The sequence below is a fragment of the Girardinichthys multiradiatus genome, chromosome 7 (assembly GCF_021462225.1).
Source record: "Girardinichthys multiradiatus isolate DD_20200921_A chromosome 7, DD_fGirMul_XY1, whole genome shotgun sequence".
NCBI lineage: Eukaryota > Metazoa > Chordata > Actinopteri > Cyprinodontiformes > Goodeidae > Girardinichthys > Girardinichthys multiradiatus.
In genome coordinates, this window is record NC_061800.1 from 22748722 (window position 1) to 22764664 (window position 15943).

Below are 15943 nucleotides of genomic sequence, written 5' to 3' on the forward strand. Positions count from 1 at the left end.
TCAAAGCCTTTAATTAAAATAGTTAATAAAAACTTTTAATGGCACCTTGCACATGTCTTCTTTTGCATAATGGCCAGTTAATGTCATATTTATATATTTTTAAAGGCTAAGGCTTCTTTGTGTCGTTTGAAAGGCCGTATGGCAACAACCATTAGGTTTTTTAGTCCATTAAGTCCACTCTAAATGGAACTACCAAGCAGGTAAGAGAATGACTAATGCCTGTACATTTTACCATCTAAATTTTCAGCAGACGTTTATACTTAAAACTTGAAGGCTTTAAGAGCCGAGAATGACTCAGATATTGGCTGACAGTATCAAAATGTAATTTCATGCTGTAAAAATGGTGCCTAAAGTTCCTTTGAAATTTAAAAGAGACAACAATTACTGATAATTATTGAAAAGTTTCAAATTAAATAAAAACAAATGTAATACATTGTTATATTTCAACAGACATGCTTTATTACGTTACATGACACAACACAAAAAACTTAAAGCAAAAAAACGTTAGTTGCCTGGCTAAATATTTACCGGAATATACATTTCAAAACTGTTTGATTCAGAGAAAGACAGAAAGAATTAAAGAGTAATTTGTGGAAATTATGCACACTTTATAGGAGGATAACAGCCAGAGGAGTTATTGTTGATATTCTCTGTTTGAGGAATGTATAAATATGAAGTAGATGAGCCTCCTGCTGAGACACTCATCTGCCATACCTACGTAAAGTAAAACGGCAAAGCTGATCGACATAATGATTTTATGCTATCATGGCAGAGGCACACCTCTCAAACCTCTGCCATCTAGAGCAGGTCTAAGCTGCAAAGAAAACCACAAGCAAACACCCAGGGCCTTGCAAAGTCAGCAGCATAAACATACCTTTTAAAGAATGCATTAGGTACTTTCATTAAAAACATACAATATTTTTACAGATTGTTTTCTTTGCTATAACAGAATTAGAAACCTCAGACATCATAGAAAATATTGTGTCAATTCAGTTCACCTGATAAACACAGTAATGCTCACTATTATCTACATTCTTTTCATTAAACAAAGAAATAAAATTTGCAAAGGGTTTCAATATGAGCAGTGATTTTGGATCTATGAGGGATTTTGGATGATGATTTTGGATGATGATTCTGTGACTCATAGAATCATCAAGAAAATGTTAAATACAAAAGAGATTGAAAGAAAATGAGTTCTCTGGACGATATTCATTCAGCTGTCAAATGTTTCAAAAAAAGCAAACTACAGATATGACGTAATACTATTATTAATATTTACTATACGGCAAAACATTTTAACGTAGCTCATAAAATTAAGGAATTTCTCATTTCCTTGTTTTGGTTTCTCTAAAAACGCAGAGAAAAATAATGTCTGCATAAAAGGAATAAAACATGGAATCATTTTCAAATGCTTTCAAGAATGGATAAATTATTAGACACAAACTTCACTCATATAAAACAATACTTTGCACTTTGTAATAGGGGTGTACCAGTACATGTACTGGTCAAGATCCACACTGCCAGCATTCACTACCTGCCGTTGGATTCAGTATATATGTGAATCGACTGTAGCACTGTTTCAAACTGGCTCACATGAACAATGTTAATGTATGAAACTACAGTGCAGAACTCTATGTTCCACTGCCAAACCTTTAAAAGGTAGCGCACAAAGCGGTGTTGCAAAAGAGCATTGAGAACCTGCTACAACATTAAGGTCTGCATCACTGATCCACCATCAAACGTGTGTGTCTCATTCATTCATTCTTTCTGTGTGTTCTGTTTTCAAAGCATGTTGTTTTCAGTGAAGAAGAGTCAGGCCAGAAAGCTTAACCTCAGCCAAATGGTTTCATTCTTTAATGTTTTTTGTATCATATATGGTAGAGTTTTGTTGTCTAAAACATAAAAAAGATCAACATCCTTTAAGGATGATAATTCCTTTTGCCAGATGTTGTATGCACAGATACATGTATAAAGAACTTTTATACAAACATTTACACAGACGTACCACAACTGTACATTCATAACACCTTAAGGCAATGGTGACCTGGCAACTGTGACCATTCCAGTAAATCTAACTGTGCCCTTGAATGGTTCTCTAACCTTTAACATTCATCTCAGGGGCTGAACAGGCTGCTTAGAGACATAGCATGTACAAAAGCACAACATCAATGCTTTTTTTCTCACAAAACATCAGTTTAGTGTATAGTTGAGTGTATACCAAACATTTAAATTTTGTACAATTCTGAATAAATGTTAATAATGCTATACAGATGAGCAGGCAGGGGAAATGCACAAATGCACCACTCTGAATTAGGATTCAGAAATTATTTATATTTGGGGACATTCAACAGCAAAAGCTGCCTTGAAGACAGTAAACAACAACACCAATGAACAATAGCAACATTAACTTGCAGTTGACAAATACTTCATTTCACAAAATCATGTTCCACAAAATGTCTCTTCACTCCATGACAACTCAACTGATGCGATCACTGCAATAACTATAGCAATTTAATTCACTGCAATTTATCCACTGAAGACTGAAGCCAAACAGAACACAAACTAGAACTCTCTGTAGTGTGTGCAAGACAAAATGGTCAGTTCTGTCCATCTTTAGGATTCAAGAAAATATGCTTGCATTTTAAAAACTTTCATTTTCTTTTTTTGTGTTCTTTTTTTGTTTTGGTTTAAGAGGCTGAAGCAAATACAATACAAACATTAAAGCGTGTTTTGTATTCTTGACAGGAATGCAAACACACTGAGAGCCGAAAGCCACATTTGTTGAGCACCTCTTTCAAATGTAATCATATGGAAATCTGCACTCAGGCTCAATAAGCATTACAAAGGTTCCTTATACTGCTTGTCAATTTACACCTGAAAATATTCATCCTGACTTCACACAAATACAAATTTTTCATTTACCCTAAACCTTATTTAATCAAAGAATTGTTGCCTAAACATAACCTTGTATCGTACAACCCAAACACCTCCTACCTTGATCTTTGTTGTTGTACAAGATTTTAGCTTCTCATTCATTCCAAAAGACTTGCTTCTCAATATGATCCAGGCAGTAGCTTCAGTCATCAATATAAAATAATGGAAAAGTTAATTTGCACTAAATAAAAAGCAATTACCTAGCTGACTTAAATTATATCCATTATCAAAGTTGTAGTAATAAGATGATGGCTATGAATATCTGTTTAAACTTGACATTAACATAACAGCGGCTTCATTTGAGTGCTTGGCAAATGAGTTTACTGAGTGCACCTAGCTTTCAGTTTAGCCCATCAAAACTGGAAAAATAGATTTCACAGTAGGTTATATGCCTTTCCATCTAGTCTCTGCAGAAATCTTTGTGAACAGACACAGACTTTTACATCAACTAACAAATAATGTTGTAAAATAACTGATGGAGAGAGAAACCATACCAAGGAATGCCAGCATCGACAAAAGGTTTAAGATATACCCAGTGTGTAATTTTTATGAAATTTCTAAATATCTAAATGGTCCACAGACAAATGTATGTGGTCTAAAAGTCAAAGTAATTTTCAGTGTCTAAATTCAGTTTTAGATGTTTATTCCAAGTTTAAATTTAGACTTATTTTAGCTGAGATTGACAGGCATATATTACCCAAACTCAGGAGCTATGCATTAGTGACACATTGTTATTGTTAGAAAAGCTACAAATAAGCACACTCAATAATATGCATGAGATATAAGTCCAGCAATTTTACATTATGTTTTAATTGTCTGTGATATAAAATGGATAACTTTTTGGGTTTGTCTTTTTGTTACTAATAATAATTCACCATCTGCCTTGGAGATATTCTGCCTTCACTGCGTTACCAGCAACTCAGTGACAGAGGTGCTGCCGCAGAAGAGGAATGTAGTACGTCTGGTCAGAAATATTTGATTCTCGAACAGTTAGTTTTTTTTTTTGTAAACCAACAGATCTTTGTCTTTGGTGATATTGAGAAAGCTTCTTCTTGGCAGTGCACAGCTTGCATGGTTCCAATGTTTAACAACACATTAATAAAAATAGAAAAAAAAATCTTGGTGTTTCCGGTCCTGGAAGTACTCCCCAACTTCAAGTGTGTAGTTTCAATCTGCCAATACAATACAAATATGTCATCATATTTACTACTATTGTCTCAATTTTACATTTATTTAGCTCTAGAAACAAAAATAGAAACAAAAATACCGGATATGTTTGCAAACACTGACATAACTACTGCAATATCACAAAAATAAAAAATGATCATATTTGTTACACTGACATATGATGCAGTCTTGGTTTGGTTTGCACGACTAACAGTTTTTTTTTAAGGTTCTTATAAATATATAAATCTCTCCCACATATTTGTCTAAGTTATCTAGGAGAAAATGTGTAACTCTAAATTAGAGTTATGTCGAAATAAGAACTATCGTTGAAATCATGTCTATTGCTCAGGTGGAAAATAAAAAAATTAAAAATCCAAGCTACATTTCTGAAGCATCAAGAGAGCACTGCATTTAGGAGAACTTAGGTTTGAAACCTAAACAATCGGTAGCAACAAGAAAGTTAAACAGTTTGCTCTTTTGGATACCCATTTTAAACCAGTAAATGATTTGTGTATGAAATCATTGCATCTCAGTTTATTCTTGTTTGTAGTTAAGGATTCCCTAAAATCAAAAATGTTTGCGATGAATAGTCAGAATTGCTCAAATCTCATGTGTAATTTACTAATTAATAATATTGGAATTGCATATTATTTTCTAAGAACTCTGGGACTGATCTACTAAAGGTTTGCAAGTATAAAAACAAGTGCAAACTTGATCTATTAACCAGGTGCACCAACATTGTTTTTTTGTTTTTTTTGCATTTATTTTTACCAAGTTTGAAAGGCAGATGCAAAATTATGGCGCAGTATCAGTGCCAAAATTAAGACTATTGCGCACCCTACTGTGGCTTCTTCCTTGTTGCATGAGGCTATATCCGTTCTGAAGCCAGCTACTGATCTGAATAACGACAGGTCGGAACCGGTAACTGCCGGTAACTACTTCTTAGTAATATATCTATTATATTGAACATTTCTTTAATTTTCTCAAATTCTCTCCTCATAAATCTTCTTTCAATTTCATATTTCTGACAACTTAATATACAGTAACATGTTCTATTATTTCATTTTCCCCACAATGGTCACATTTTCCTGTATTATGATTTTGTGTCTTAGAAAGTGTACTGTTCAGTCCTGTGTGTCCAAATCTTAATGTTATTACCGTTTTCTTATTTCTGCTCTGCCTTCCTTTGGTTCTCGACTGATTTTTTGATCCTATAAAACCATCTTCCTTTACTTTCCTTATCCCACCTTTTCTGCCTTTCTTTCTTCAGTTTTTGTTTGATAATGCTCATTGCCTCTGATACTAATATATATATCATATGTGCTGGTATCCATAAAAATGCTATTGTAACCCATCCTTTGTCTTGTGAATATTGTTAGTTTTATTTCTACCAAAATATCTGGCCTGCTATCTGACTGATTATGTTATAGATTCTGAATCTGAACAAATTATTGTTTTTAATGGTCTAATCTCCTCCATCCACTGTACTACTAACAAAAGTGCTAACATTTCTCCTGTATATACAGACAAACCATTTGTGATTCGTTTTCCAATCCTCACCTGAAACTCAGGTACTATAGTGGATTACAGGAGGCCGAGGAGGACTGAACAAGCTCCTCTCTGCTTACAGGGGGAGGTGGTGGAGTGTGTGGACGGCATAACGCTCCTGGGCATTCACATTTCCTGTGACCTCTCCTGGATTGAGAACACCTCCCACCTGGTAAAGCAGGACCAACAACGGCTCTTTAGGAAGCTGAAAGGAACTGGACTACTCAGCTTTCTACTCAGCTGCTCACAAACAATTGAAAGCATCCTGTGCCTTGGTGTGACAGTGTGGTATGGGAGCTGCAAGGCACAGTAGAGAAAGGACTTAGCACGGGTGGTGAAGACAGCACAGGGGATTGTGGGATGTTGTCTACCAAATATGGACTCCATTTGTGCAGCACAAGTCCTGAAAAGAGCCACACACATTGCTAGAGACCACATCTACCAGGGCAATGCACCGTTTGTCCCACTTCAGCCAGGAAACGATTGAGGAACATCACAGCAAAATCAAATAGGCTTGGAAAAAGTTTCTTTCCAGAAGCAGTGAAGGCAGTTGTTCCCCTGCAGGCAGACACCAAAAATCCCTGCTGACGATGAAACAGACCACCACCCCATCTTATAGACTGTTTCAGCACAAGGTACACCTTATGTAAATACCAAATACTACATGCCACATTCCCTGCACATATGTTCATTTTTTCTGTAAGTGTTTGTATAATTAATTCTGCATGCTGTGAATTCTGCAAATGTGTTTTGAATTCTTCAATGTTCACCTTTTGAAGGATTTTACATTTTATAAGTGCTTTTATATTCTCCAAGTGTTTAAATTGCAGTGGATTATGTTTTGTCAGTTATTGCCGAACTATACAAGTGTCAAAAAAAAAATGTGTACAAAGTGTTTTTATATTTGGCAACTTTTGTCCTTAAAATTGTGTAAGCGTTTTTTTAATTAAGTCTGTGCAATCCATATGTGTACCGTAAATTCCGGATTATAAGCCGCTACTTTTTTCCCACACTTTGAACACTGCGGCCTACACAACGGTGCGGCAAATGCATGTTTTTTTTCATACCGCCAAAAACATTTTGCCTGGTAACAGTAGACCAATGAAATTGATGAGTAGTTCACAGAGGTCCAATGAAATTGTGCAATAAATCAAAAGCACTTTCACAATTTAATTACCGGTATTGTAAATCAGTCATTTATATTCATCCTCATCAACATGGGAAATCACCAACGGGTTTCGAAAGGCTGGACTGCTGTGTGATTACGGGAACCGGATGCGCTCAAATGAGAGTGACAACGAAGAGGCTGAAGTGAGTGACGAGATCCTGAGGCTGTTGAATTCAGACACTGAAGAACAGGACTTTGATGGTTTTAGTGCGCAGGAAGAAGATGAAGGAGGCAATCAATGACTTTTGACCTGGTAGGCTGCAGTGTATATCAGTTAGGAGATACTGGAATGTTGTTCGTGCACAGTTCAGTAAAAAAGCATAAGCAATGTAATTTGTTTGATACTGATAATGTACATATATTTAAAGGCAGCCGTGTTACAGGCGCTGTTTGAAAAAAAAACATTTGCAATATGCATTTGTTTACATTAACATACTGATTAAGTTAAACAATCCTCACGTATAATATCTTTCTGTTTAAATATCTCATATTACAACGTGGGACACCCGCGGCTTAAAATCCGGTGTGGCCTGTACAAGTATAAAATTGGTTTTCTTTCTAAAATTAGACCATGCGGCTTTTAATCAGGTGCGCTCTGTTGTCCGGAATTTACAGTATTTATTTTTGATGCGTCTGTATAAATCTGAATGAACAGATAACTGTTTATATATTCCTGTATTGTATTTGGATCTAAAATGCATGTCCTTTCCTTTTTCCTTTCCAATATAGTCATGTCTACTGTTACTTCTGGTAAAATCCAGGGTGGTATAACAGGTAGAGGTAGTGTTACTTATTTCTACATTTTGTATTTAAAATTCTACTGTCATCCTTCCAATGAGCCAAAACATTTTATTTTTTTTTTTTTCCTTTTTACCAGCATGGCTTTAAGATGTCACATGTTGGATGATCCGGGGTTATTGCCTTGTAGATTTACCCAGTAAATTATTGCTAATTGTGTTCTTCAATCTAGCAGCATTTCTCCTATTTCTACCTCCAGTGCTGTTGTTGTTGTTCTGAAAGCTCTTGTGCAAAGGCTTAATGCTTAATTTTGAATAATGTCTAATTAATTAAATTATTTAATAGAATTTGATTATATATTATGTAATACAGATATGAATACATCACGAATCACACTTCATACCAGTTGGTGGGGGTAATGCATGCCTCAAGTATTTTGCCAACCACCAATAAACACCAGACAAAGCAGCATGCTAGTGAGTAGCCTCTCCAATGCTAACGCCTGTAGCTTCTCCAATGCTATTGCCAGCCTCTCCAGAGCTATCGCAAGTGAGTACTCTCCTACTCATTTGCCAACGCCGGCTGCTCAGTTGCCAGCACGGCCGCTCAGTTTCCGGTCCTGGCCTATCATTAATCAGATCAGTAGCTGGCTTCTGAATGGATATAGCCTCCTGCAACAAGGAAGTAGCCACTGCTGGGTGCGCAATAGTCTTAATTTTGGCACTGATACCGCAGCTTACAAAATGGCACAGTGTTAGGAACACATGTCTGCGGTCTTTATGGCAAGAAGGAGGCATAGGTACATTGACAGATGACAAAGAGACAGAACCTTCTTTACAAATGTTAACATATTGTCTTACTGTCAGAAATACCTGACGGAGGGAAGACCTTTGCTGCATGTCTTTCCCCACTCTCCACCCCTTTCCTGTCAGCTTACTATCTGAAAAATGTGAAAAAATACATAAAAAAAAGAAAGGAAAACAGTAGAGACATATCATCTATCCAGCAATGCCATTGTTCAGCTGCAGATTACCATATAATCCCAGCCCACCATTACGTTATTACACCACACCATTGTCTGGATTGCACTGTAGGAGTGCTTCTATGAAGGCCAGAAAAGGTGGTGCAGATTATAGTTGTCTGCTGCATGTTCCATAACATATTCATGAAAACATACGCTTGGGGAAAAAAGACGTCTGCTTGAGATAGGTCAGTGCAGTGGGACTGTAGACAATCTTTAAGCAATTAAAGAACACGAAACAAAACATGGGGCAAGGAAGCCGGAGCTGTTAAAGTCAGCTTTTCTATGTTTTATAAATTATATTTTAGCTTTTGCATTTTTAAATGTTTTTTTTACAATTTTGTAGCACTTTGAGATACTTAAATATAAAGTGCATTAAAAAAACCATGTTATTTTTATCTCAAACTTCGTATCGTAGTGTCAATTTCATCTTTCTTTTGTGGCCACTTTGCTCTCCCAAACCCATGGTGACAGCCAGGAGCACTCACAAAATTGTCATTTAAATAGGGTGGTCCGCACCACTTTTGCACCTTTGTAGATCCCACGCAACACACCCACTAATTGCACAAGCAAATCAGCGCTCCTTATTTGGAGTCTTAGTAGATCAGACCCTCTGTGTCATATGGTATTTTTATTTTGACCCTTATGAAATGGGACAGCCTGCTATGATCAAACCAAAATAACACTATGTGACTTCCTGCTGGTGTACATTATTTGTCTGAGTCATATAACCACATTTCCTAAAGCAGACAATGACTAAATTCTAAAAAATATTACTTTAAAAAGTTGGTTGTCAAAATTGAGATTGATTGTGGATATAAATTAATGCATCACTGCTAAACAACATGCCTGTCATACCTGGAAAAGTTTGGGTTAAAAACACCTAAAACTAGAAAAGATATGAAATGAAAGTGACCAGCATGCATTGATCTTACAGGCACCATAGAGATTATGGTTATTACAGAAGAAAGGACACAGAACTGTAGAATTGGTTGTAGAATTTTGCAATTAAAATTGATCAAGGTAACACTGAACTCAAGGGCCTTAAAGGGTTTGCACAATTAAAAAAGGAATAATCTGAAATTCCTTAACTAGCTTAACACAATTCAATTCAAATTCAAAAATACTTTACTAATCCCAAAGGGAAATTAAACACCCTGTTACTTGTAGAATATAAAAATCCTTCACTTTGAATGGACACCTTATGGATTGTTTTGGAAAATGGAAATTTAAATGTAATTGTATTACAGCTCTGCCAACAATTAGATCTGTTTTCCATTTAAAATGGAAGAAAACTTAAAATTAATTTAACATAAATGCATATGCAGTTCTCAAGAAATGAAATATTTGCTCACATGAAAAAGAAAAGATTCATACCAGTACCAGTGCTCAAGATATCATTTTTGCAAGACATGGTGAAAGTGTCCTTATCTTTCCCCTGTAGCATTGCCCCTGGGTGCCTTAACAGTGACACTTGGTCACCTTTACTTTGAAGAAAAGGTTTGCATTTTTGTTTGTGCAATTTAAGAGGAAATAATCTTAGATGAAAGTCAAGTATCTCATATAATTAATACATGGACTCACTTAATTCTGGTGCTTAAGAAATGCAATACACTGTAAAGTTAGCAGAACAGAAGGTGAGTTTAGCATGGAGAGAAATCTGTCAACAGGATTTGATCACTACAGGTGTAATTATTGCAGTAGTAACAACGTAACTGAGAACTTGGCATCATTGGAAGGCCAGGTCATTGACTAAACATGATTGATTACAGCACAGTCCCTAGTTATTAGCTGCCTTCATTACAGTTTTTTGCACCTGTAATTATCATAGATTTTACTCTCTGTAGAATTAATTATGAGAATAAGAAGCCATGTTTACTACTTTCAAATTAACAAAAGAATAATGAAGGGAAAAAAATCCCATAATTTACCACTAATCTAAACATTCTGGCATTCAAACCTAATGGACCAAAATCATTATGATCTCACGGTGTAGCATAAATGGTCTAATGTCATCAAAACCAACACGTCACAAAATGTATAACACGTTTACATTTGTAGAAAAGTTAGATGTATTTTCGTACCCTCAGAGGCATTTTTTGATGTGTGTCTTGTGCTGCCAATGTGTATTCCCCTTAATTGTTACAGAATAAACATCCAATCATCACCCGAAGTTTTTGCTGTAATGTTTGCTGTAATTTATTTTGCTGTAATTATTTAAAATGCATTTTAAATCAGATATTTGTTTTATTTTTACATATTTTATATTTAAAACCCTCTTTGTGATGTATTATACTTGTGAACTGCATATCCGGAAAATGTTTTAGAAATAATAACAGACGCCCATTTTACACTTTCCTATTCTCGTTTTTTTGTGCATGTCTCAAAGGATAATAATATTTGTATTTAATATTTATTCGCGAACAAATTGCATGTTGAGAATTATTTGATAATCTTAATAATCAATAAAAAAATTTCATTGGCATCACAGCAGTCAAACCCTTCTTATAATTACTTTTCAGCTTTGTGCATATTTCCATCTCTGCTGGTATTTTCAGGATGTATCTTTGGTGATGGGCTCTAAGTCTTTCAGGTTGGGAAAGCCTCCTGCCATCTCCCTAATCTCTGATCTCTAGTAGATTTGAATAAGGACTCTAATTGAGTCGTTCCGAAACATTAATTTGAGTTCCAATAAACAAACAAAAAAAAGCACATTTATCTAAATCTAAGGGTGAAGTATTAAGTGTCAAAGAAAACATGAGGTTCTTTTGAATTTTTCAATTCAATTTTGAATTTCACCACCTGCTGGTGGAGCAAAGGTACATATTTTTTCAAACACATGGAAAAGCTGTTAACACATCCATCTCTTAATCATAAAAGAACAATGCACATTTTCAAAGGTTAGTTTTTTGGTGACAAAACCAATAGGATACAATTAACTGTATTATCTCAAGATAATACAATTAAATCATTCTTTAAGATTACTGAAGAAGAACACATGATAATTAATTGCAAGCACTGCTGTTCTTGGCTTCCACAGTGCTCCTCTGAGCTCCCCAACATTAACATAAAGTATAATGGAATTCCCTTTTAAAGATATTCCTTATTGCAAGTTGGTAAAAATATTTCTTTTTTACTTACAGCAGAATCAATACCGTTGGTTTAGATCAGTGCTTACAATTATTTTCCTTTTCAACCTGTTTTAGCATGAGGAGCCATTCTTAGCTGAAGGGCTTTCATTAGTCTGAGCTCTTCTGTTCACACTATTTAATTCATATAGAAATTAAATGTGTCAGCAAGATATAAAGCAGCTCTTTATCATTTTCAAAAAAAGGAAATAACCAAGTATTCCCATCTATATTTAATTTCAGATTGGTTGTCAGCAGACAAACACACACACACACACATTAGCACAATAACCATTTAGAGAGGGAGTGTGCTGTGTGTATGCAGAGGTATGTGTGTGTGCATGTGGGTAGGGGGGGGTGGAGGTTGGGTTATCAAGAAATAACAGCCAATGTGACACCCCAGGGAAATCACTGGCTTACAGCTCTCCAGGAAAATAAATACACTTTTCAAGTGCAACTCGTAAACAAGAAGCCATAGGGCTGTAATACAGTGCGCTTTCAGTGAAGGGAATGCATGCGGTAGATGCATTATTACACCCTGGCTGCAGTTCACTGTGGTTAAAGAACTTTGATTACTAAAAGATGTCTGCTTCTCCTATGCTTAACAATGAGATTTAAGGCACAATCATTCATTTTATAATCTCACTATGATTTAATGCGCAGATTTTAGACCAGGCTCATATATCATAATGAATGACATCAGTCATAAATAAAGCAGTCCAATCAAGCTTAAAAGATCCAAACAACTAGATGAGTGTGTCCTCTTTTGTTTTAGAGATAATGGTGCTTTGTTGGTCAAAGTAATGGGGCTTTGACAAACATGGCGCCATTATCTCTGGCAGGACTGCTCAGGCTGTCACTTTGTAATCTGTGTCAAGGGATGTCTTCAATTATTTGAATACTTTAGTCCTAACTTCCCCCTGCCCCATGTCATCGTGCACCTGGGCAAGGTACTTAACCTCAAGTTGCCTACCGATTTACGTTTTGGTGTATGTGTGCTTGTTTGTGAGTGCAATGGGTGAATGGGGCTCTAGTGTCAAGCGCTTTGAGTGGATGGTATGACTAGAAAAGTAATATATAAATTTATTCCATTTACCATTTACTTTATTTGGTACACCTTTATAGTATTGGGTTGGACCCCCTTTTGCCTTTAGGACACCCTTAATTCTTTATGAGATAGGCTCAACAAGATTATGCAAATTTTTCATTCCACCACATCGCAAACATCCTCTATTGGATTGAGGTCTGGTTACTGTGGAGGCCACTGGAGTCCAAATCATGCCCAGAAACTATCTCTCACATATTTACACCACCATCAGCAGCCTCATCCTTGACAAAAGGCAAGATAGATTCATGCTTTCATGTTGGTAACACCAAATACATTCCCTAGTATGTAAATGTCATAGCTGTAATCAAGACTAATCTTACCAGCAAACCAGATATCTATTTAAGATATGTGTTGTGGATGGTTGTCTTGGTACTATGTTTGCTCGTACTTTGTGTTTGTTTCTGTGTTTGCACAGTACTTTGCTGTTACTTTCACCAGAGCAACTCCTAGTCAGCAGTCATCTCTGAGGAGTTTTTCTCATCTTTTTCATCAATCCAAAAAGTTTTACTGAAATCCTAGTTGCTCTGTGGTTCTCTGGGGGATTTACCAGAGACGCAGATGGGGCAAATGCGCATACCTTGTCGAGCTCTACCTGCGGGGACTGTGTGCTTCTGTCTATCCATCTGGCCAGTCTCCCCTCCCTGGTAAATAAAATGGACAAGCTGCTCATTCTCAGCACAAGAAACTCTGACCTGTCTGACCATATCTCAATTTTCTTCACCAAAATCTTGGATATTTTAACAGCGCAAACCTATCAAAAGAATTACCAAAATACAAACAGCATATTTACTCACCCACCGGACACACTGGACCACTGGTACACAGTTGTAAAAGAAGCATACTGCACAGTCCCCCATGGAGCTTTAGGACGCTCTGATCACCGTCTGCTTCATCTCATGTCAACTTACAGGCAAAAACTGAAAACCTCTAAGCATGTGGTTAGGATTGTTAGGAAGTGCACTGATGAGTCAAAGCAGATGTTACAGGACTGCTTTGACTGTACAGATTTGTGTCTTTGAATCTTTAGCCAGTGATCTAAATGAGCTTGCTGAAACTGTGACATCTGTTGAAGGACATATGTGCAGACTAAGATGTTCCGCACATAGAACAACAGTAAAACATGGTTCACTTCACATGTGAGAAAGCTGTGTCTGACCAAAGGAGAGGCCCAGGCAAGAAGCAAACTGACTAAGGAGATCAGAGAAGCTACAGTGAGAAGCTAAAAAACAGCTCCTCAGCTAATGACCCTGCAGCACTTTGGATTAGCCCGAACAACATCACTAACTACACCTGATAGTCATTCCCTCTTCTGCCTGCACTGACCAACTAGTCCTCTTCACTCAGATCTTTAAGTCTCTGAAGCTGTGTGAGGTTCCATCCTGCTTCAAGCATTTCACCATCATCCTGGTCCCAAAGAAACACACCATCAAAGGGTGAAATGATTACAGACCTGTCGCCCTGATGTCTGTGGTCATGAAATTATTTCATTTCATTTATTTATTTATTTGATTAGGACAGTGCACATTATTCAACATTACCACAATATATGGCAATAGGTAAATCCCATCCCTTGTCCTAAAGTAGGTAATTATAGAAAGAGAGAAAATACAGATTTTAAATAAAACACCTCAATAAATTCACAAGACAGAACACAGAAAACACATAGTTCTATTGAACAAGAGGGATACATTTACACAAGAAATAACTGTGTAAATTGTAGCCTCCGTTTTTAGCTGACATAAGTGGTTGGTGTTATCTTCTGCTGCTGTAGCCCATGTGCTTCAAGGTTATGTGTTGGTCAACAAGTGTTTATTTAAAATACTGTCGCCTTCTTTTCATCTTGAACCAGTCTGTCCATTCTCCTTTGACCTTATACAACTGCTGCTAATTGGATATTTTCTCAGCTTAGGACCTTTCTCTACAAACCCAAGAGACTGCAGTGTGTGAAAGTCCCAGCAGATCAGCAGTTTCTGAAAATCTCAGACCAGCCCATCTGGCACCAACAACCATGACATGATAAAAGCCACTCAAATCCCCTTTGGTCCCCATTTTGCTGCTCAGTTTTAACTTCAACAATTCTTCTTCACCATAAATAGATGCCAAATTGCATTGAGCTGATTTCATGTGGCTAAGTCACCATTTGCGTTAACAAGCAATTAAACAGGTATACCTAATAAAGTCATCACAGAGTGTAAGCACTTTCTGCTACAATGAATTGTGATGTCTTTGCTAGCACATTACAGCCAGATAAAGTCCATGATTCACATGTTGAACACAAAGAATGCTGCACTAAAAAATCTAGTGCTATGCAACAAAGGGCCACACTCTTGGCATGTCATCCATCTTTAGTTTCTAAAACTGACAGCACTGTGCTTCTGTGCACTCAGTGAAATATGTTTACCAGTTTGCCTGGAAGAGCCAAAGCTAAAACACATTTAGTGTGAAGGGACGATGGGTGGCCAGAGTTGCAGACAAACAAGACAGACATGACAAAGAGAAAGCCGTAAAAACAGGTATCCACTCCCTGGCCCATAGATAAGCTCAACAATAATAGAGAGTCATGAGCTCATTCATAAAACCTCACCGGACAAATACAGTCATCAAAGAGAAACTCTGATGTTTGACATTTTCTTCAAATACTTCTGACCATATTGCTCCTCATATATGTGGCTTATTCACAACAAACATGCACAAGTTAGGCAGGATTCGGCAATCTAATAATGTACAGATTCTGTCTGTAAGATTAAGTTCAAAGAGGGGAAAAAGTCCAGCCAGTTTAATAATCCCTGTACACAAAGTCCTGAAAGGAACTCTTTGTTGTATTCAGAAGGTTGTCATATGTCATTTTGCCTCAATTTAAAACAGAAACGCACACACACACACACACACACACACACATATATATATATATATATATATATATATATATATATATATATACACTGCTCAAAAAAATAAAGGGAACACTCAAATAACACACCCTAGATCTGAATGAATGAAATATTCTCATTGAATACTCTGTTCTGTACAAAGTTGAATGTGCTGACAATGAAATCACACAAAAATCAACAGAAATCAAATTTATTAACCAATGGAGGCCTGGATTTGGAGTCACACACAAAATTAAAGTG

The 15943-nt window shown here is 36.4% G+C and overlaps 1 long non-coding RNA gene across 1 annotated transcript; it reads right to left on the reverse strand.

Moving 5' to 3' along the window:
* Positions 1 to 436: 436 nt before the first annotated feature.
* On the reverse strand, positions 437 to 9245 carry LOC124870987. The gene is made up of 2 exons (XR_007038919.1): positions 8416 to 9245; positions 437 to 4106 (listed from the first exon to the last, which is right to left on the reverse strand). It is a non-coding gene; the product is annotated as an uncharacterized LOC124870987 (long non-coding RNA).
* Positions 9246 to 15943: the final 6698 nt, after the last annotated feature.